General features: G+C 37.2%; 1 long non-coding RNA gene across 1 annotated transcript in view; it reads right to left on the reverse strand.

Annotated features, from left to right (window-relative positions):
* Nucleotides 1-297: 297 nt before the first annotated feature.
* Nucleotides 298-24,899, reverse strand: part of LOC143655603 (uncharacterized) — a 185,217-nt gene continuing 160,615 nt past the window's right edge. Inside the window, exons 3-4 of the long non-coding RNA XR_013162175.1 lie at nucleotides 10,673-10,907; nucleotides 298-603 (exon numbers count right to left, since the gene is read on the reverse strand). This is a non-coding gene — a long non-coding RNA (uncharacterized LOC143655603). The remainder of the gene's footprint in view (nucleotides 604-10,672; nucleotides 10,908-24,899) is intronic.

Raw genomic sequence — 24,899 nt, forward strand, 5'->3', positions numbered from 1 at the left:
ATTTATAAAGTTGCTGTGCTTCTTGCCTTTAATGACCAATCTCTTTGACCAGGCTCTGCTGAAATCTCATAAAGATGAACTTTCATTATAAGCGCAGCACAGTGCCAAGGTTGCATAAGCTGATTGCAAACAGCTGCTTGGGGTCTAATGCTTAGTTGAGGGAGCTGTCTCTCTATTTTAGCTCTGTTTTAGGGCTGTCCTCTGTTGAACTGACCAAAGAGCAATATTTTCTTTAACACCCTTCTTTTCACCATTTATAAATCTTTTTCAAAGCATACACAGAGAAGTTAAAAAGGGCTAAGGCTTCTAGCCAATCTGAATTATACAGATCACACTCAAATGACCTTGGCTTACTGGTTTCTAATGTTTCTGCTGGCTTAGCACAATATAGGCAGGGCATATCCTCTCCATAGAAGCAGTCCCACAGTCCTGAGGAAAGGGAGCGGGTGTCCTGGTGGGTATTTTGTCAGCTGAAAATTTTAATGGGATTTGTCAGATTTTAAGGATCAGATGCACAATTCAAGGTTGAGGTAGAGGTCAATACAGAATTAGACAGATTCCAGAAAGCCTCTGCATACAGATTCAGAAGCCTTCATCAGATTCCTTATAAAGAAAAGGGAGAAAAAAAGAGAGTCAATAAATATGCACTTAGATTATCAAATATTTGCTATTGGTTTAAATCTATTGGATTATTTCAAATATTCAAATATCCCCCAGCATTGCTCTGCCAGTTACTGAAGTAGTATATCATATTTATCTCCCTTGTTTCACCTATTGCTCCATGCCCCTAGCTCCTAGAATACCTAGATCTCTTTATCAATCCTTTCCATTAATTTTTTCACATGGGTGGTGTGAAAGCCATTCAAGTAAAATTAATAAAAAAGAAAACATACAAAGCCATCACCAAGGAAAGAATAATAATAAAAACATAAACAATGGTACGTTGTTAAAGACACTCAGAAATCCATTTTAAATTATCCTTCTTTAGTAACTTAGTTATCATGATTAAATTTTCTATCTGTAGCAGAATCAATTTCCAACATGTCCTGCTGCATTCTGTCTTCTGTGTCAACCCATTCCCCTTTTGGTGCTGCTCCCTCCAAACATCACTGCAAGCATGCAAAAACACATTTAAGGTGTTTTAAAAAATTGCTCTTTAGTAGGAAAAAAAATGGCTGAATGAACTATCCAGGTTCTCTAAATATATTTATTTTAGTAGATTGATGATTGAATTCATACATCAGACTATATCATTGTCTTCCCAAATAAAACAGCTTCAGTTTAGTTACCAGAAACTGCTAAGTATGGATTGAATTCACTAGGAAAAATAAGAGATTTTTTTCTAGGTGATTGTGAAATTTAGGTTTGTATTTAGCTGGAATTTGGGGCACTGTTGAAATGGAGATAGTTGAAGACACATGTAGGATCATCATTCCTTGATGGCAGAACAAAAAACCTTATGAAACACACAATATTGCCCACTCAGTTTAACTCTCTCCTACCCCTCCTTGCTGTGATGTACCTTGGATTACAACTGGTATAGTATTTTCATTAGAGTGTGGCCATTCTATGGTGAGATCAGAGACTTAAATTTTTTACAACTTTTCATTACAGTAATCATTGTAACCCAATAACTAGAGCAATCTCTTTTGACCTTCCCAGAGAACATGGTCACATATTTATAATTTGGAATCTGTCTTGGCAATAAGACTCTACAATGTGACAATTAAATCATATTTACACCACAATTTAAGATAGTTACACTGAATTCGATATTTCTTAAACTTTAAGTTAGATTTCCATAACTGGCAAGAAGATCATAGCCATCCAGCTCCTTCAAGCATGGGAGTATATGTGTTTAACTAGTTCGGGGATGACAGCAAAGTTAGGAATGGAACCCTGGACTCTGCCATGCAACACTGTACTTTGAAGGTCAATACAACAGTTAATTACAAAGTCTGGCCAACTGGCTTTTGTAAACTTTGTCAGGGTGGAGATAATATCTCATGTATTTGGCTTCTAGCTAATTGCTGATTCAAACAACTAAGAGTGCCCATCCTCCCAAAATGAAAACAGAATTCAAATTCTATTCACAGGTTTCTTTTGATTCTGTACAACAAAGTACCTCCTAAGGTTTCCTACATGGTTAGCATACAGCCATGCTAAAGTAAGATCCAATGGCCTGAACTTCAGAGGCACTTGGAATTTCTAGCCTTTGTTATGATAAGGTTAGGTCCATCGGTGTCAAGTTTCAAACCCAACATCATAAAGACGGTCAAAAATAATTATGAGGGAAAACATGTTGAAAATGCCATTCTGAAAACAACTACATGATTTCATCTGTTATGAGAATCTCAGAGTAGCTCAGAGGAAACAACATGAGACCGCCAACTTCTAATGGTCATGAGAATTAAAATTCCATCTTAAAATTTAACAATGTTACTACACCAACTTGCATTTTCCAACCTACTTAATGAAGTTATTAATTCAAATTTATTTTCTTTTAATCTCATTGTTTGCATGTAAAAGGAGTAGTTTTAGGGTACAAAGAAAGAATGATTCATTACATATGGAGGAATTTTTCTTCAATTTAAGGTTAAATTTGAACAGGAAGCAAATGCATATTTAGCATTTGTCATACCTTTATAGACTGATTATATAATGTCTCACATACACTTCATCAAAAGACGAGCATTTAATGGTATGTGTCAAAAACAAATTCCTTCAGCTTTGGAGTTTGCTAAAAACTCCATAATAGCTACAATGATGCCATCATGTGGCAAAAAGTGTGAACTCTTAAAACTTGACATTCCATGTCACCAATCTTAAAAACAACATTAAGAAAATCTACAATATAAAAGTCAGCTTTAATGAGTGAGATATTATTTAGAAAAGTATGGTCTGCCTTTTGGCTCATTTTTGACTCCCTATTCAATTCACAAGGTTTCTCCAAATTCATTTGTAATGCATCTGTCATTCACTCAACCCTCTGCTCTCTGCTAGACACAGTAAATAAACTTTACAAACACAGGAATTCACAGAATAAACATTGTCTCTGCCTTCAATGTGCTTAGGGTCTCAGGACTTTTCACCAAACTTGCTACTTCATAGTTTTAATTAAATTCAAAATATTTTTTTAAAAGATTTCTTCTTAAAACCACAGAACCCAGTTCTATGAAAGCATCTTTGTACTCAGTTCAAACATTCATATACATTAAACTACTTCCAATTGTGATCTGCAACCTCCTGAGATGCATAACAGTTCCTTCTTTACCCAATACTAATGAGCCACTGTGTAATTTTCGTGTCTCTATTAGGCAATTAAAGGTACATTGAAAAATGCACCTTTTTCAGATGTTCTGTGCCCACCTAAATGATATTTCAAAGTGGTATTGATTTCAGAAGAGTGGCAAAAAATAGGTCATTCCAGCAGAGGAAATTGTGCCATAAGTGTATCTCACTGAACATGTACCTATTATCCTACATATCAAAATAACCAATTTCAGGCACTCAATGAATCTTTTTCATTAAAGTAATTTAAAATTCTCCTATTATTAGAGTGCCATTATAGGAAACTCTGAATACTGCCATCCATCATCTAAAGTTCATTGCAATAGTAGCAACAAAATAGAACCAAGGGATCAAGCCAAAACATTAACCCTAAAATTTAGAACCCTGAGACCCAAGGTATGAGTACTCCCTCTCAGTTAATTCTTGAAAACCTTACTGAAGATAATTTATTTGCAAATTAATACCCCAACAACAAGATGAGAGGAGCCAAAAATCATTGCATAAGAATGACAAAATTAAATGCCATAAATACGGGTGCAGGCACTAGGACAAGAGAAGTACACTTCATTTTTTATGATATCCCTGACTTAGAAGAAAACTTCTCTTTCTCATTCGGATACTATGAATTTCATATTTCAGGAGGCTGGGAAGAATGTCAGAGGGAGAAGACTTCACTAAACAACCAGGCTTTACCAAATCTGTGTGCAAATAAAATTACAGAAAACAGCAAAAATATACAAACCTTTTGTGTTGGTTTGAAGGCTTTGATGTACCCAAAAAAAGGCCATGTTCTTTTAATTCATTCTGGGATTAAAAGGAATGGGTGGGACCTTTTGATAGGTTATTTCAGTTATTTCTGCCTGGTGTCCTTTAAGAGAGATGAAACCAAGAGAGTTCATAGAGAAAAGGCCCAGGAGAAGCTACAGAGAAAAAGCCCCCAGAGTAGCTGAGAAAAGAAGAAGCTGAAAGAAATGAAATCCAGGAGAGATGGACTAGCAGATGCCGGCCATGTACCTTCTCATGTGACAGAGGTGTCCCAGAGCTTGACAATCTTTCTTCAGAGAAGGTATTATCCCTTGATGTCTTAATTTGGACATTTCCATGGCCTAAGAACTATAAATTGTAAGTTAATAAATCCCATTGTAAAAGCCAACTCATTTCTGGTATATTGCATTCTAGCAGCCTTAGCAAACCAAAACACCCTTATATAATCTTAGTAACCTAGTAATGAAGCAGCCTCCCTACCATTTCAATTTTTTGTGTTAATATTGAAACATTTCTTTTTGAAATCCAAGATTAAAACCAGGAAGCCAGACTTGACTTCTGTTTCTTCACCACCTAGATCTAATCTACTCTCAATCCTTTTGATTTATCCCTGGAGTTGTTTGAGAAGTAGTTGGAAGGAGCATCGTCTGTGGAGTAACGCTACCCTGGTTCCAATTCTATCTCTACTGTTTTTCACTTGTGGGGCCTTGGGTGACTTACTATGTGTCTCAGTTTTATAGAGGAAACTGTGTATATAGTTTCCTCTATAAAATGAGGAAACATACTAACCTCACAGTCTGGGGCTCAATGAGTGAATATGAAAAAAGAAATGCTCAGAACAATCCCTGCTATGCAGTAAGTTCTCTGATGATGACCTCTAGATATCTTCTCAGTCTTGACCCCGCCTCCCACCCGAGTCCATCCTTCATCACCTCACATTTATAATTCCCTACAATTTTTTCCTTCTTAAGTGCACTGTCTTCCGCATCCATTAGATCCTGGGAGGGCCCACTGTCATGTTACTGCAGCTAAATTACTATTTCCATCATTTCACTTCAGTGGCTCCTTGTCTGTCAAATCCAAGTACCCATATTCAATACTTCAGGATATCATTCATATTCTAGTTTATCTGATGAAAGCCAAAATGCTCTCCTTAATATCCCTTTGCTTATGCCAGGCTCTTCTCTATGTGTCTATGGTTTTATTTATACTTTTGCCCTTGAATGCTGTCTCTGCTTGTCTCCACTCTTCCAGATAATCTTACCTCTCATTGACAGTCCACTTCAAATTACCCATCTTAAAGTCATCATGATATCTCCAGATAGTCCTTATTCACAAACTCCCAATAATCTTATTGGCATTTAATGAAATCTAATTTAGCCCTATATGCATATGGTAGGGAGACATCTAAACAAAATCTTCAGGAAATCTTTGTCAGACTATTTAGACCATCCTCTCCTCCTACTTGAGACAGCATCTCTTATTCCACTTATAATTGTTTTCATACAGATATTTCCATGTGAACGTACATTTTATTCTCTCCCCCCCAAGTCTGTAATAGCAGAACTATCTGTCTTCTATAACTTCTCCCCCGTCAATTAGCAGTGTTTTAAGAAAATAAGAGACCTGGAATTTGTTATATATGTACCAAAATGAAATTCTGGATGAGATACACATTTACTATAATAAATACCTGATTGGCAAGTGTAGAAGTTAAAATTTTTGATACTCAACTTATGCTATGTTTTCTCCCTGCACATTCCTTCCCCTCTTCCATCACCCTCTAACGTTCTTGATGTCAAAAGAGGTATGTTGTCTCAGTTTTGCCAGGCTGCTAATGGGTCAGGAATTTATTGGTTCATAGTTTCAAATGTTTGAAGGCTTGCTTCCTCTCGGGGTGGATATTGTTCAGGCTGGACACAAATGATGTCCTGTCCTTTCTCTTCCGGTTTCCATTGACTTCTGGCTTCCAAATCCTTCCCATGGCTTTCTCTTTATAAGGCCTCCAGTAATATGATAAAGACCATCCTGATACAGCTGGCTACACCTTGACTAAAAATAACATCTTCCAAAGGCTCTATTTACAGAGGATTCACACCCACAGGTATGGGATTAAGACTCAGAATGTATTTTCTCTGTGAAACATAACGTAATCTACTATACATGGTATTTTAGTTTGCTAAAGCTGCCAGAATGCAACACACTCGAGATGGATTGTCTTTTAATAAGGGGATTTATTTAGTTACAAATTTATAGTTCTTCAGAAGAAAGGTAGCCAACTTTCTTCTGAGTTTCTCTGTCACATGGGAAGGCATACAGCAACACCAACTGGCCTTCTCTCCTGGCTTCTGGGTTCCAACGGTTCCTTGGGGTGACTTTTTTCTGCATCTCCAAATGCCTGGGCTGAGCCATGAGTGCTCAGATGAGGTAGGCAGAGCTGCTTGAGCTGTGCTGTGCTGCGCTCCCTTCTGACCTCTGTCTTTTAAACCTCCAGCTAATTAAATTAAACATCACTCACTGAGGAAGACACTCTCCTTGGCCAACCACAAATATATTCACCCATATATGAATTTTACATGCTGATTATTTAAGTCTACAGCAACAGAACAATGGGGCATCATCCCCAGGCCAACTGACACCTGAACCTAGCTATTACCTATCCACCCCTTTTCACTTAGCAACTAGACACATCACCTTAAACCATACTTAATGTATAAATAGAAAATAACAGACTTTTTTGTGCCTAACAATGCTCATCTGTTCTGCATACAATGTACTAAATCTTTCCATATACAAAATACAATCATTTCATCATCATATTCCAAAAGCCTTAAATCATTTCAGTAACAATCCAAATACAATACCAAATCAAAAATAATACAAAATCTCATCAAAGTCAATTATAGGCATGGTCTGTCCTAAAGCAAATTTATCTTCTGGCTGTGGACATATGAACTTAGAGCAAGTTATCTGCTTCCAACATAGAAAGAAGGAACAGTAATAGGATTAACAATCTCATTTCCATAGGAGAAAGTGCAAGGAAAACAGGGGTCACCAGTTCTAAACAATCCAGAAAACCTGCAGGGCAAACTCCATTAGATTTCAAAGTCTGAGAGTCATTTATCCTTGGGGCTTTAGAAAGCAGCAGTTCCACTCTTTCCAAGAGCCTATGCAGCCACCAAGCTCTCTTTAAATGCAATCTTTGAGGACACTGGGGAGACCACCTTCTTTTTGGCTGCTACCTCTCCAAACATCAGGATTGCACCCACCTCTCTGCCATCTCTAGGACACACGCTCCACCCCTCCAGAATAATAGGGTGGCAGCCAGGCTCTCTCCAATCTCCAAGGAATGTGCTCCACCCTCTCTGAGACCTGAGGTGGCACAACTCTTCTTGAGCAACAAGGTGGAAGACCAGCCCTCTGCTTCTGGGACAAACTGACCCTTTCCACACATACAGTTGGGTTTGCTCTCCTGGCATGAAGTTTCTTGACTTCATACCTTAGCTTCCATGATTCTGCCTCCAAAGTTATTTTTCCTTCAATTTGCACCTTTTCTGTCCCTTTTAGTCCAGACTGGCAATGATTCCATCTATACAGATCTCACAGCACTCTTGTTGATGTTCTATGCAGTATGCTGGGATCATGCCCATTGGATAAAAGGGCTTTCCACAAATCCTTGCTAGATAACTCCATCTTAGAATCCTCGCTTGTTCGTAGTGGCTGACTGCTTCCATGTTTGGTTGAATAGTGGACACTATTCTCTGGAGTCTCTCATTCTGGAAGCTCAGAATTTTCCAGACCATCAATTTCTGGTTTCTCTGTACCCAAGAGTCAGTCCTCAATTTATCTCTTTCCTGCCATATTTCACTATGAGCTTCCAGGAGCAGTCAGACTGCATTCTCCGCACTTAGTTTGGAAGTTTTCTCTGCTAAATATCCAAGTTCACCACTCTCAAATTCTGCCCTCCATCCACAAAGAATGCCTGCATTCTAGTTCTTAACAACACGTTCATCATTTCTGTCTAAAGCCTTATGAGAAGTATCCTTAGAGTTCACATTTCTATCAACAGTCTCTTCAAAGCAATTCAGGTTTTCTCTATCAAAATCCTCACAATTCTTCCAAAATCTTCCCCTTATCCACTTAAAAAACTTTCCCAAAATGTTTGGTATTTGCAAACTGCAGCAGCACCCCCACTTCTCTGGTTCCAAAATCTGTTTTAGTTTGCTAAAGCTGCCAGAATGCAATGCACCAGAGATGGATTGGCTTTTAATAAGGGGATTTACTTAGTTACAAATTTATAGTTCTTCAGAGGAAATGCAGCTAGCTTTCAGCTGAGTTCCTCCATCATAGAAAGGCATACAGCAATGCCTACTGGCCTTCTCTCCTGGCTTCTGGGTTTCAGTGGCTTTTCCCAGGGTGATTCCTCTCTGCATCTCCAAACATCTGGGCTGAGCTGTGAGTGCTGAGATGATGTACGCTGAGCTGCTTGGGCTGCCCCATGCTGAGCTCCTTTCTGACCTCTCTCTTTTAAACCTCCCTCTAATTAAATTAAACATCACTCATTGTAGAAGACACTCCTCTTAGTCAACTGCAAATGTAATCATCCATATATTAATTTCACATGCTGATTATTTAAGTCAACAGCCCCAGAGCAATGGGACATCATCACCTGGCCAAGTTGAAACCTGAAGCTAGCTATCACATATGGGTGTCTGAAAAAGTGCTCGACAATTTTCTGGATTTTATTTTCTAAAAACCTTTATTAAACCTTTAGGGAAATTGAGTGGTTTCAATAATTTTGAATACAGGGAATATATTTAGCACCAAACAAACATAGGATAGACGTTCCCAACTCTAACTAGACTTGAAGATACATCCCTATCTTTCTCTAATGAGAGTAAGAAGGGAAAAAAAGAGACAAGGGCAGAGAAGGCTATGGGGTCCACAGGAGGAAACTTTTGCTGAGACAACAGTAATAGGATTATTACTGTTCAAGGCAAGACCCAAGGGGGAGTGTCTACATAATTTGTAGGCAGCTGGGACAGTGACAGTTCCTGGTGTCTCTGGATCTGCACGGAAGGTGTAGAGATAGGGGCTGCACCCAAAGGGTCAAGGTAAGCAGAGTGATGGGAACCTGGGTAATGGGATAGTCAGTGACCAAGAAATGTCTCCTCAACAGTACTGGAACCACTAAAACCCATTAGAATATTGACAGAATCCCAGGAGGGAGGAGTAAAAGCCCAGGTAAGAGGATGTCCACTGTAGTAGAAAGGGAGTTTTATTTTTCTTGGAAAAAGTCATATTTCTTGCAACTCTGAGTCTAGAACTGAGATATATTCTCACTCTATAACATTCATAGCTATGGCTCTGCAGCATGTTTTACTGATGTCATCATTTTTAATGATATTGTGTGTCAAGCAATTTACAAGCATTATCTCATTTGAGTCATACAAAAACCTATGTAGAAATTATTTATTCTTTTGCCAGTTTATAAATGAGGAAAAAAACTTGGAAAAATTAAGTAACATAACCATCATTTATAAATGTCAGAGTTTGAATTCAAACCTGTTTCTGCCACACTCTAGAGTTGAAGCTCTTCACCACCTCAAGTTTCATGATCAATTATTGATGAAAATGAAAGATTTCTCTATTCTTCACCTAGACACATAAATTAGTTGCTCACCTATAATGAATAGCCTCCTTTCATGGAAGGACCCTGAATGTTATTAGTGGCTTTGTGGCTGAAAGAATATTCTGGTGGGAAACTAAGATCAAAAGAGTGTAATTAATGCCTAAACATCCATGTAAAAGTATTTTGAAGCATTTTTTTATAAATACTAGGCTTAGATTGGCTCTTTAGGTTGATGTAATAGTAATACGTTATTTAAAATAAGTTAAAAAATTACTAAAGTCAAAACTTACTTTGTTTATAAATGGGAAATAATAAATCATCATATAATTTATTCTTTATGACAATGCTATAGGTTGGGTATTATAATTCTAATTGTGTGTGGATACTTACAGATAGTAATGAGGATCAGAGATGATAAATGGAGCCTTTGCATTTGTACTACATTTGAGCAGGATTTTATAATAGCTATAATTAATATGAGTATTAAGCATCTAAATACAAAATAAATATATTAATTTTATTAATGGAAAAATATATCAAGAATTCATTCTCTCCTACAGTGCATGCTTCTTATCCAGCATTTCAATATAGTAATATAAAACAAACACAGGGCATTTGGTCCTTTTAATAAAGTGCAAAAAACATTTAAGCTACTTAGAAAAACCTGAGTTTTGTTTGCCTCCTTATTCCCATATTCTTAATTGATGTTTTAATCAGAGAATCTCTTACTACAAACCGAACAGTCCAAGTGGATAGGCTACTGAGAATTAAGATTGCTGTACCTGTTTTCACAGGCCAATTATGATTTATTTTTTAGGGTTAATTCATAGAAAAAGGAGGTTATATCAGTTTACCTCACCTTATCCAACAAATGCTTATCTGAAACATTCGGTATAAAAGTATTCTTTGAATTTACAAATCAAATCAAATCAAACCACCTGTACTCACCAGTCAGCTTCATAAAATCAGAACATGATGACTCACCAATGAACTATTCTCTCTTCTTTGATGAGGCAAGACCTCCCTTCTACAACATCCTTAAATTTTCATCTGTTCTTTCCAGAATACTGCTAAAGATAGGGACCTCCATGCCTTATCAGGCCACAAAACAGATTCTTCTTCCTCAAATTGTGACGAGAATCGCCTCATAGACCTTGCTGCAGACCAACGCTCTTGAGATCATGGCAGTGTCTTGCGTCCCCAGGACCTTTCACGGCTCCTGAAGACAGAAAGCGCCCTGTGAGTAGTGCTGAGCAAAGATGAAAGGAAAGCAGTTGTCATGACTCTCTCCACTAGAACCACAAAGAATCACCTTACTTCTTCTATATAAAGGAATTAAACACAGCATTGTAAATCTTCACTTTCTCCTTCAGATCTGGTTAGACTTCACTGGGGAATGATTCCCAACACTTCCACGTTATTAAATCATCTTGGGCACTCCTACATAAATGTCTTTCTTCAAAAGCTAATGATCCATGGATAATCAATTGAGTTCCCTTCAGGAAATATGTTAAATAAAAATATTTATTTCTGGAGTGAATGGTTACACATCTCTTCGGTTTGTCCCTTTTGTTCATTTAATAAGTTTTTAACTCAAATTTTTACATATCTGTGTATATAATGAAGGGGCAAAAACTACATGTTCATACATGTAAAAAAATTTTTAATAAATTGTATTAAATCCATAAGTCTATTACATATTACTAATTATATATTACATACTATATGTTTATTACAGTTTTGCATGATACATATAAATACATGCAAATAAAATTAATAATAGTATTTATATAGAACTATAGAAAAAAATCTTTATTTTTCTCAATTATGTTAACAAAATAAAAAAAATGTTGAGTGTCTAGCAGATTCCAAATAATTACAGTAAACTCTAACCTCCAAGTATCTTTTGTTGGTGATGAATATATGGAATCAGATCATTCCAACTGAAGTGAGCCTTAAAATTATTTAATTCAGGAACTGAATAACTAAAATTATTTAGTTCAGTGGTAGAATTCTCACCTGCCATGTGGGAGACCCAGGCTCGATTCCCAGCCCATGCACTTCCCAAACAAACAAAGGAACCAACAAAAATAAACAAACAATTCAACAAATGGTGCTGCAATCATAGGATATTCATATGGGAAAAGAATAAAACTCCACCATTCAGCATACAAAAAAAAAGAGGGCACACGGGTGGCTCAGTGGTAGAATGCTCATCTTCCATGTGGGAGACTCGGGCTCAATTTCTGGACCGTACACCCCCCAGAAAAGAATTTTTAATTCAAGACATTGCTTCTATAGATTAAAAATAGAGTTCATGGAAGTTAACTGACACCGAATATTAAAAATACTTTTTAACAGAATGGGAATTCAACTCCAAGTTTCCTGATTGCCTGATCCTTACTATACCTACTCTGATATTAATTACTGGAACACAAACATATCTGTAGAATAAAATTTGATAAATTGAAACTGCAGCATGCCATATGACTAGGTGCAAGAGGAATGAAGAACTGAAAAATATGTTATTTATTCATCCTATTTAATGCCAAAATCATGAGAAGCAGCAGATAGAGTAATGTGACATTTACAGCAATCATCTCTAAAAAGTCATCATTTGTCTTACCAGAGGGAGATGAAGCATTTTATACAATCGCACTGTAGAGAGAAAAGAATTTCTCACCTGCAGATTATAACGCTAGGACAGCGAAAACAGAAAAGAAGAAATTTTGCGCACATCTGTGAGTGGAAGATATTCAGATATTCAGGAGTACCGCATTAATCAATACCAATTGGATATGGTGAGTCAGTAACTTATATTTTATTTAACCACTTAACATTTGACTCTAACCACATAGATTCTTACTGTTAAATAAACTTGGAACACTGAACAGCTCATAAATATAACATTTCCTTGCATGTTCAGTAGACTGTTTTAAGTTAATACATTTGCAAGCAACAATCCCTTACATTTTGCTATTGCTTGTTATGAACCAATTCCATGACATCCATATTCAGCAGTCAAAGAGTAGAACAAAATATGGGCAATTCTAATACGACTCAAGATACTCAAGCAAATGGCAATGTTTATTTATAAATGAGAAGAGAGGAAGTTTGCCTGAATTGGTGACTGTTCAACTTTACAGTCCAAGGTACAAAAAATGAATTCCCTTAAAATTCCCAAGTACAAGGCTCAAGCCCCCAGGATGATCAAATCCCCAACTCACTTTCCTTATACTTCCAAATGATTCCCAAGTACTTACTAGAGAGTTTGCAAGTATGCATGGGGATGGGGAGGTGCCGATGGGCACCCCATGGGGAAAGGAAATGGAGACCAGAGGACAGGATGCAGAGAGGAAGAATGACTGCTAAGTAGAAGCTCATGTTTTGGGTCGTGTCTGAAGCATTGCTCGGCAAAGGACTCTACTCCAGAATCAAGGACAATCTGGCCCCGCTCCCTAGTGCACAGTCAAAGGAAAGAACTCCTTTCAGGTAAAACTCTTCTGACATTTGGGGTAAAAACTTTTGATTCCCAGACCTAGCTACCTTATGTGAAGTTACTCTTCTGCTTCTAGACTGCAGGCTGCGGTAGAAAAATGGTACCACGGAACTGAATCACTGTGAGATGAAGCTCAGAGAGTGGCAGCAAGGGATGATCTTTCTACCCAGAGAAGCAGGAATTGCAGAGAGATATCACCACCCTTGTGGGTGAAGCTAATTCCCAAAATCAGAGATTAGCCTGAGTCTTTTATTCTTGCTGTATGAAGAACATTTCCAGATACAACAGTTCTTCAAAGAAGGAAGCTATAATTACTAGTCTGAATTTTTAGAACTATATTTGTCTGGTTCATCTGCCTTCTAGGCACATGATAGGATTACATTTCCTAGCTTCTTAGTGACCTGGAGGTGCCACATGTCGAATTCTGGCCATGTGTTGTGTAGAAGCAGAAGTGCCATGTATAACTTCTAGGGAAGAGCATCTAATGCCAAGTCAATGCTCTCAGAGCTCTCTTCTTCTCGCCCAAGGTTATCAGTGGATAGCCATATAGGGAGAAGAAAGGGGAGAAATATTTTATTGTTTTGAGACTTTGTAGCACTTTGTTACTGTAATATGCTTAGCCTCTCCTTGCTGATACAGAAAGCAATTTCTCTGTGTTAAACTCATTTGGGGCTGCTCTACACCTCAGTAGCCCAGAGCTGTGCCCCAAGAGACCAGTTGTTTCATCTCATATATACAGCAACTTCCTAGGCTTCAAGGAAGCATTCAGAAAGCTGAGTTAGGACAGGTTTTAGCACCCACTACTTCATATCTAAGATCATTGATGACCTTCATTCTGAATTCAGACTCAGATTCAGACCTAGCCCATTCGTGCAATCTTTTCTTTGCCCCTGGTAACCTCATTTCAGAAACCCCATTGTGCTTCCCTACCCTGGGCCTTAAAACACACTGATGAATCTTCCTTACCCCCTTTCAGAACTCTGATTAAAATGAACACATGGAGGAACTGGTTTCCATAAGCCTATGAAAAAGTTTCTTCTAACTAAGGGAGAGTTGCTTTCAAGTATATGCTGATATAACGAAGGGACATCAAGATTTGCCCAAGGAAAATTTCTAATAGTTTAATCATCTTTGTTTGTGTTCTCTTTCTGTATAAGGAAAACTCATTTTGTTCAAAGGGGAAAGAATGATAGAACAGCACTAAGCTTTTGGTTATATCTGACCCTGCGTTTTTGTTGTTGTTGTTCATTTCCATGCCCAGTTCCCGGTCCTCACTTGGCAGCCAGTGATATTAAAGATCTTTTGTGTGTACATGTATGGGTTTTCCAGCATTTGGTCTTCCCTGCACAAAAGTTTGGAATTTTGCCCAATTCCAAAATCAAAACAGCACTGAGACTGGAACATTTTTTGAAACTCATGGAGTGGCAAAAGCTGATAAGAATTGACATAAGATTATTTATAGTCTTTATCTCACTTAGTGTGAATATTTTTATTTCACTGCAGAAATAATAATTAATCTGGTTACAGTACTCCAGTGGGAGCATTATGTAATATATAGTTGTGAACCACATTACCTTTTGAAAGTCTGAAACAGAGCTGGCCTTAAGAGTCGGATAATGAGTTATGGACATGTATTTTCTCTGACAATTCACTCAACAGCAGTTCTCCATTAAGTTAGAAAAACCTATTAAATCAAAGTACAATTACATATACATACTATAGAACTCAGACTTTTAGAACTCTAGAAACTGTGAGTTCTATTAGATTAGATTAGATTTCACCTGCCTCTTGGTATGATTCTATTGATTTCTGTGCCCTGAGTTGACCCAGTTCCACACAGAAGCCCTTCCTGAGAGGGAGCAAAGAGCCCTTTGGTGAGTTTCCTTTAGCACTGGTGAACCTGGCTGATGCTTTATTAGATGCTAAGGGAAAAGGGGTAAATAAGCAAAAATAACTCAAAGAGATGATAAAAAAGTTTGACTGGCAAAAGTAAAAGGTGGTTGTGGTGGTGGTTGTTTTTAAGGTAGCTTTAGCTAAATGGCTCTTAAGACATGGCCCATATCCTACTCCGGTCCCAAAGAAAAGAATACCCAGATCCTACCCCAAATGGCTGGTTCAGAGCCATGAGCTCCATACCATATTTCTTTCTTCTCAGACCCCAGGCTGCCTCAAGTAGAGGGTACTTCTAGGCACCTGTAGCCTCTCGGTCAGTATGATGCCCCCATGGTCCAAGAGGAATCTGGCCTTAGTGTCCCATCTATGCCCTCGCCCTCCCTCTCGTGGCTAGTTTCTGGTCTGAGGGACAAGACCCTTCCCTAACTGAATGGCAGCTTATCCTCCATGTGGGATTGTCCCTACTCTGTAGAAGAATAGGTCTTATTCCAATTCCAGGCTGAACAATGTAAGGAAAATTCCTTAATCACACAATAAAAAGTAGGCTTTCCAAAGGAACTGTACAAGTACAGACATAAGCAAGGCAAGAGTTAATTATCACAGCAATTCAAACATAAATGTTTAAAAAACACTTGTACGGGAACTTGCTATATAACTAGTTGCTATGAAATAAAATTCAGCATGAGGGGGCTCTAGGAGCTTATCCCAAAAGCTTTAGTTACAGAGGAATTTGTTAGAAAGTTCAAGTTCATTTTTAAACTGACTGCAGTTACAAGGAGATAATATGTGTAAATAGTGAGAATCCATAACCATAGCAGCTACTACTAATGACCAAATATATTTAACTGTTGTTTTATATTTCTAATACATTACACATCATATGTTAAATAATGAAAAGCCTAATATTTGAAAATATCATTTGTTTTAGTTAGGATATTTCTTCACAAAGTGAAAAACCAATATTTAATACTGTTCCCTTCTAAATTTCCTTTTCTCTTTAGCATGTTCACAAGAAACATGAAGAGGAAAAGCTGACTGTTTTGACTAGATTCCCCAAAGCATCGAATGTATAAAACTATAAACCCAACATAATCAGCAAATATATGTAGGCAATAAGAAGTATAAAAATATGGATTATTAGAACAGGACACATATGAAAATGGAACCTAAAAATGTGCCCAGGGTGCACGTGTGGGTCAGTGCTGGAATTCTCATTCTCATGTGGGAAACCCAGATTCGATTCCTGGACCATGCATCCCGCCCAAAAAGAGTGCCCCAAATCTTGTGACTTTTTCAAAACAATAAACAATTCTCTGAGACTCGGCCAATATCTACTTCATAGAATTAGAGAGTCCCCAGAATTAGAATTGGACTTAGTTCTTCTAGTCCAATCTACCCAATATGAAACCACTGCTGTTATACCACTGATGAATGTCATTCAGCAGCTATGCAAATGCCATCAGTGTTGGCATGGGGTATGAATGAGGGTTTGCTTATTTGTAAGTGATACATAGCATTATTGGGAAATAGAAATAAAGATAAAAAAATATTTTTCTTGAGCATTTTCTATGTACTATAGGGATTTCAAGTAGATTTCAGTTTTGCAACTTGGAAAGGTATATTTCATGCCAATATGGAAGATTAATTGGTGAAAGGAGGAATTTCAGGTCCAGGTAGGAAACTAAACTAGCACAAGTGATGATGAAAGTTTGAACTAAACACATTAACAGTGAAAATGAAAACTGTGGGATGGAAGTGGCCACAAGTGAGCTGGGATTAACAAGAATTGGTGGGTTTTACAGTCAGCACAATATGAATGATAACTCTGAGTCATTTTATTTCTGAAAACATAACTGAGTAGCAGAAAGAGTTTCTCTGGCCCTACTATATTTACTTCAGCCCAGAATGAGTTAATGAAAATGATAGTAATTATAATAGCTGACATTTATTAAAAGCTACTATTTGCCAAGCACTTCTTTTAAGCACCTTCTAGATACTTTCTAATTGAAACCTCACAAGATCCTTATGACATTATGACTATTTCAAGCCAAAGGAACTGAGGCCCAGAGAAGTAAATAACTTTCCAGATTTCTCAGCTAGTAAGTGGCAAAGGCAGATTTAGAGTCTAACCTTTTGTTTAGGATCCTGGAGAAGAAGGCTATTTCAGACAGAGCCCGGGACAAAATGAATTAAAATCTTATTAAAGGCCTTGAGTGACACCATCAACATGATAACCTAAGATATCCCCTGGAAAAGGCCCCTCTCAGAAACAACTGAAAAAGGACAAATCCCATTTGCTTGGAACTCTGGAGGATGATTAGAGATTGGAGGAGGACTCTACAACTGCTGAATCTAAGAAAAAGAAAGAAGAAAGGTAGGAGATTCAAAGCCAGAGCTGCCAGTCCAGTCTCTCCCTCATTCAGTCCCCACAGCTTGAGTCACACCGAGGCAGTACTGCCCAGGGACCTCCCCCTGCAGATACAGGCCATAGAGACCCTCACAGCAGCAAGTTAGTACCCCCACACATTATCCAAGCATGGGGACCCAAGTTCACCAAGACCTAAGGTAGAACACAGTGGCTGGTGAGCATCTGCAGAGAAAAGGCCCCCAGGAAATAAAAGAGACTTCAGCAGAACTGGTGGTAAGAGGTGCACACACTCAGCCCAGTCTCTGATGCTGGATCACAGACATGAAAAAAAAAAAGCATACCTTTTCAGAGTGACCCAATCTGACTCTTGGGGTAGGGGATACTCTAAGAAGGAAGTAACGAGAGGTAGAAAAAACTTACAGAAAAAAAGAGAGGCCAGTTTAGAATGAACTGCTATAAGGCAGGATGGGTCGCAGAGATGGAAAGTATAATAAAATAGGGGCACAAAATGAAGTGAGAGAAGTTAAACCAATCATAGGTGCTGGGGAGAAACTTCTGCACAAAAACACACATAACTGGCAAATCTTTAACTAGACTGACAAAGGTAAAAAGGGAGAGGACACAAAATCAGAAATGAGAGGGGGGAACATTACTGTTAAAATTACACAAATAAAAAGGATCATAAAAGGATACTATGAACAACTGTATACCAACAAACTAGACAACTCAGATGAAATGGATTCTTAAAAAATTCTTAGGAAAACACAACCAACCTCCTTGACTCTAGAAGAAACAGAAGGTATCAGCAGACCAACAAGTGAAGAGATTGAATCGGTATTTTAATATCTACCAACAAACAAACCCAAGCACCAGAAGTCTTCACAGGTGAATTCTACCAAATATTCCAGAAGAATTGATAATGATCCTGTTCAAACTCTTCCAAAAAATGAAATCAGGAAGAATGAATGTACCTAATTCATTTTAAGAGGCCAATGTCATTCTAATACCAAAGCCAGATAAAGATACTACAAGAAAATAAATTGGAGACCAATTTTTCTTATGAATATAGATACAAAAATCCTCAACTAAATACTAGCAAATCATATCCAACAGTATATTAAAAGAATTATACACCATGATCAAGTGGGATTTAACCCAGTTATGCAAGGGTGGTACCACACAGGAAAATCAATTAATGCAATCCACCACATTAATAAAACAAAGGAAAATACCATATGACCATCTCAATTGATGCAGAAAATACATTTGACAAGATCTAGCATTCCTTCATAATAAAAACACTTTAAAAAATAGGTATATAAGGAAATTTCTTCAACCTGGTAAAGGGTATATATGAAAAACCCACTACAAACATCATACTCAATAGTAAAGACTGAGAGCTTTCCTTCTCAGAGCTGGAACAAGACACAGGTGTTCACTGCAATCACAGCATTATTCCACATTGTACTGGAAGGTCAATACAGAGCAATTAGGCCAGAAAAAGTAATAAAATTAATCAAAATTGGAAACGAACAAGTAAAACTTTCACTATTTTCAGATGGCATGATCCTTTATAGAGAAAGTTCCAAAATATCTGCAAAAAGCTACTACAGCTAATAAACTAATTCAGCAAAGCATCAGGAAATAAGATCAATAAACAAAATCAGTAGCATTTCTATATATAATAGAAATAGATAAATATAATAAATATATCTAATATAGAATACATATATAGAGCGAATATATATATAATGAGAAATCTGAGGAGGAAATTAAGAAAAATTTTCCATCTAAAATAGCAGCTAAGAGAATCAAATATCTAGAAGTAAATTTAACTCAGGATATAAAAGATCTGTAAACAGAAAACTACAAAACTTTGTAATGAAGATAAAGACCTAAATAAATGGAAGGATATTCCATATTTCATGCACATGGGAGACTTAATATGGTTAAGATATTAATTCTTCCCAAAGTGATTTACAAATTCAATATAATTCCAGTCAAAATTCCAATAGCTTTCTTTGCAGAAATTGAAAAGCTAGACGCTTAACTGATTTGTAAGGGTAAGTGACCCCAAATAGCAAAAACAATCTTGAAAAAGAAAAATGAAATTGGACAACATGTCAAAACAGCATGGTACTGTCATAAAGATAAATAGATATACCAATTAAATCACATTGGGAGTCAGAAATATACTCTTACATCTTTGGCCAACTGATTTTTGACAAGGCTGCCAAGGCCACTTCAGTGGGAAAGAATAGTGCCTTAAACAAATGGTACTGGTAAAACTGAATATACATATGCAAAAGAAGGAGTGGGGACCACTGTGTCATACCATATTTAGAAATTAACTCAAAATGGATCAAAGGCTTAAATACAGCACCCAAGACTACAAAAGCCCTAGAGGAAAACATAGGGAAGTATCTTCAGGACCTTATATACGAAAATGGTTTCTTAGGCCTTGACACCCAAAGCATAAGCAACAAAAGAAAAAATAGATAAATTGGACATTCCTAAAAATTAAGAACTTTTGTACATCAAAGGATATTATCATTGAAGTGAAAAGACAACCTACTTAATGGGAGAAAAGATTTGGAAGCCACATATCTGATAAGGGTTTAATATCCATAATATATACAGAGATTTTACACCTCAACAATAAAAGGACAAACAACGCAATTTAAAAAAAAAAACGGCAAAACACTTGAATAGACATTTCTCCAAAGAGGGAATACAAATGGCCAAAAATTACATGAAAAGATGTTCAATATCATTAGGTATTAGGAAAATGCAAGTCATATGAAATGAATCCATTTCATATCCACTAGAGTGCTATTATTTAAAAAACAGAAAATTACAAGTATTGGAGAGGATGTGGAGAAATAGGAACACAAATTCATTTCTAGTGGCAATGTAAAATGGTGCAGCAGCTGTGGAAGACTGTTTGACAGTTCCTCAGAAAGTTAAGTGTAGAATTAGCATAGTAACAAGCAATTCCACTTCTAGGTAGAAACCCCCCAAAATTGAAAGCAGGGACTAGAACTGATATTTGCACACCAATGTTCATAGCAACATTATTCACAACTGCCACCCAAGTATCCATCAACAGAGGAATGGATAAACAAAATGTGGAATATACATACAATGGAATATTATTCAGCTGTAAAAAGAAATGAAGTTCTAACAGATGTGACAACATGGATGAATCTTGAAGACATTATGTTGAGTGAAATAAGCCAGACACAAAAGGAAAAATAATTGCATCATCTCACTGATATGAAATAAATAGAATAAACGAACTCATAGAGTCAGAATCTATATTATAGGTTATGTTTTAATTTGCTAACACTGCTGGAATGTATTATCAGAAATGGATCAGCTTTTATAAAGAGGATTCATTAAGTTACAAGTTTACAATTATAAGGTCTTAAAAATGACCAAACTAAGGCATCCAGAGAAAAATACGTTGACTCGGAAGAAAGTCCAGTGTCTATCACATGGAAAGGCATGTGGCTGATGCCTTGCTTCCAGCTTCTAATTTTAGTGCCTTTCTCTCCAAGTGGCTGTGGGCCCTCACTTAGCTTCCCTGGGTCAAAACTCCGGATTTTATTATGGGTCAGCAATTTTTTCTCTTCTGTGTCTGGGTTGCATATGGCTTCTCTAAACATTTCTGTCGGCACTCCAAACATCTCCAAATGACTGCATCTAGGTTTTCTCCAAAATGTTTCCCCTTTTAAAAGACTCTAATAAACTAATCAAGGCCTGCCTTGAATGAATGAGGTCATATCACCTTGAAAATAATCTAATCAAAAGGCCACACCCACATTTGGGTGTGTCACATCTCCATGGACACACTCTAATCAAAGGTCCCATCCTGAACTATAGGTCTGCCCCCACAAAACTGGACCTGGCTTTCCTGGGGTATAGAACAGTTTCAAGTAAGCACAGGTTGCCACGGGCTGGGTTGAGGTAGGGAATGGGGAGTTAATGCTTGAGTTATGCAGAGTTTCTCTTTGGGTTGCTTATAACGTTTAGGTAATGGTTGGCGGTGATGGTAGCACATTGTGAATGTAATTAACAGTACCAAATGATATATATGTGTGTGCATGTGTGTGACTGTGATTAAAAGGAGAAATTTTAGGCTGCAAACATTTACTAGAATAAAAATTAAAAAAAAAAAGAAATGCTTGTACAATATGAACAGTGACCCTCATTGCAAATTATGGACTATAGTTAATAGAACAATTATAAAAATGTTCTTTTATGAATTATACCATACTAATGGCAGTTGTTAATAGTAGCATGATGTGCTGGTTTGAAAGGATGTGTACTCCCTAGAAAAGCCATGTTTTAATCCTAATCCCATTTTGTAAAGGCAACCATCTCTTCTAATCCCCACTCAGCATTGTATGTTTGAAACTGTAATCAGATCATCTCCCTGGAGATGTGATGTAATTGAGAGTGGTTGTTAAATTGGATTAGGTGATGACATGTCTCCACCCAGTCAGGTGGGTCTTGATTAGTTTCTGAAGTCCTATAAAAGAGGAAACATTTTGGAGAATGCGAGATTTGAAGAGAGCAGATAATGCTGCAGCGCTACGAAGCAGAGAGTCCGCGAGCCAGCGACCTTTGGAGATAAAGAAGGAAAATGGCTCCCGGGGAGCTTCATGAAACAGGAAGCCAGGAGAAGAAGCTAGCCCATGATGACGTGTTCACCATGTGCCCTTCCAGATGAGAGAGGAACCCTGACAGTGGTCACCATGTGCCTTCCCAGATGAGAAACTCTGACTGTGTTCGCCATGTGCCCTTCCACTGGAGAGAGAAACCCTAAACTTCACTGGCCTTTTTGAACCAAAGTATCTTTCCCTGGATGCCTTTGATTGGACATTTCTATAGACTTTCTTTAATTGGGACATTTTCTAGAGCTGTAAACTAGCAACTCATTACATTCCCCTTTTTAAAAGCCATTGTGTTTCTGGTATATTGCATTCCGGCAGCTAGCAAACTACAACACAAGATTTATAGGAATTCTGTATTTTATATATTTTATGCATGGGTTTTTCTATAACTTGTCTAATAGCAAGAGAAGAAAAATTTTTTACTTAAGTACATCATGTCCAAAATATATTCCCTACCCTCCCATATTCTTTTTCTCTCTAGTTCATTGTGTGTCAGGACACAGCAAGACAGTTGCCTTATTATGCATCTGAATATTGGGTTTATTTCTAGAGACTTTTCTTCAGAGACAAATGTTTCAGAGGAAATATCACTGTTTATTTCCATTAGAATTCAGCAAGCAAAAGTGATTTTATGGTGTGAAGATTTTTAAAAAACATTTCAAATCAAGGTGCCATATAGTTATAAATTTTTTTTAATTTATATATTAAATTTTAAGTTAATGAATTTCCAATTCCCCTATTGTTTCCACTTGTTCATTTGATTTATTCAGGTTTGGAGTTTTAAGACATATACTTCTTTGTAAGAGAGACTGCACTTATTCCAAGAAATACATCCATTGTTCTTGTGGTATTTCATAAAATTCAAAGAATTCCCAAGATATAAATTATATTAGAAATTATCAAGCATCCCCTCATTATTTAGTATATAAGGAATTGAGACAGTTATGTAAATGGTTTTGTGCAAATTTAAACAGAGAATGATAGAGGTGGCACAAACAACTAATCCTTGGGATCCGCACTCCACATTGAGAAAGAAACCTTAAAATATCACGTACAGTGCTCTTTGCTGAGTGCTTTTCCTATCCTTGCTTCACCATCTCCAGATAGGAACATAACCCTCTTTGGAGTAAAGTACCTGCCTATGAAAAAGACTTCAAACAGACCTTTCTAACTGCCTCACCTAACTTCTCACCTTTTCAGCTCTGATTTGTTTATTTCATTTCAACAAAGATTTATTAGATACATACAAAAATAGAGGGAATGTAAAGATGATGAAAACAGTGGCCCTTTTGGGTACAACATGTTTTCTCCTGGGGGTGAAAAAGATTTAAAAGGCAGTATGAAAATCAGTATGCTAGGACCATGTAGAAATTATTACAACATTCATTACAGACTTGGAAATTCTTCTCAGTCATCTGAGATACTTCAGACTGAAATCTTCCTTCCTGTTTCTTGCTTCAACAAGGCTATTTATGACTTGAAAAGGCAGGAGGGAAGAATGCTTTTTAAGTCATGTCCATGCATGAGAACAAATGTTTCCCAGATATCTTTAAGTAAAAAAAAGTCAAGATTTTTCCTGAAATAACTGAAGTTCCATTTTCAATCCCACCATTTAAGGTTTGCCTACCATCACCTATCAAAATTGTTACTGATGATAATGGAAAACCCTGGATGAAAGCTGACTCTAAATGTACATTTCCTGATTTCCTAAAATACTGAGTCAAACTTCAAGGAAAAGTGTCATAGGTCACAAATGATGTTTATATCTGGGGAAAAGGTCTGGATCAAGATTCAGAAATGAACATAACTTTATATTTTGTAACAGCAGAGGCAGGCATTAGACTTTCTACCACTAAAAAGTCCTTATTATATGATATAATGTAAAAAGCAAAGTATCTAGAGTTAAATGAGCTGGATTTCAATCCCAAATCTACTTACTACTTATGTGATCTTGGGCTATATTTTAAATCTCTCCAAACCCAAGTGTTCTTACTTATAAGAAGGGAATAATAACATCAAACTAGTGTTTCAAGATTAAAATAACGTATTAAAATATCTGACACAAGGGTGGGAGATCAAATTTTTTTTTATTTTAGATTTTTCTTTTCCTTACTGACCCCTTCCCTTGCCCTAGTGATGAAAGATTTGACTTGCTGTTGCTTTCTTTGACTTATCTTGTCCTGCACAGGTAACTCGGAAAAGCGCATCCCCCCAGAAATAAGGACCACACATCCTTGTGAGACATACACTACAATGAGGATTCACAGGAGTCATGGCATTTTGCTTCTATGGGCTAGGATTCTGATCACTGGGGCCGCTCTTGGGAATCTCAGGGTCAGCTAAAGATTTGATGCTTCTGATTCCAGAAACCCTTACTCATCACACAAGCAGTCCCCTCCTGTATCCACATCCACATAATTCTCGATTTCCTTCCCCTCCACTCAACTTTCCACCCATCTCCTTCCTAACAAAACCTACCACCATATCCTCTGGAGAGCTTAGTCTATGGTTAATACTTACACTTCAATAAATGTTGCCTTCACCTTCTGAGCTTATCTGTAACCTAAAGGCTCTGTTTCCAACAATACTCCTAAGTGGAGTCTGTTCCTCCCCCTACATCCACATCTCTCAGGTTTAGCAGGAGGTTCAGAGGCTCCTTTGTATCCACCTGAGCTTCTAAGTAGGCCCACATTGGAAGTGAGACCATGAAATAGTGATTTAACCATGGGATGCCTCACTTTCCTCATTTGCAAAATGGAAATTATAATTGCA

Source organism: Tamandua tetradactyla, chromosome 14 (genome assembly GCF_023851605.1).
Source record: "Tamandua tetradactyla isolate mTamTet1 chromosome 14, mTamTet1.pri, whole genome shotgun sequence".
In the NCBI taxonomy this organism is placed as follows: domain Eukaryota; kingdom Metazoa; phylum Chordata; class Mammalia; order Pilosa; family Myrmecophagidae; genus Tamandua; species Tamandua tetradactyla.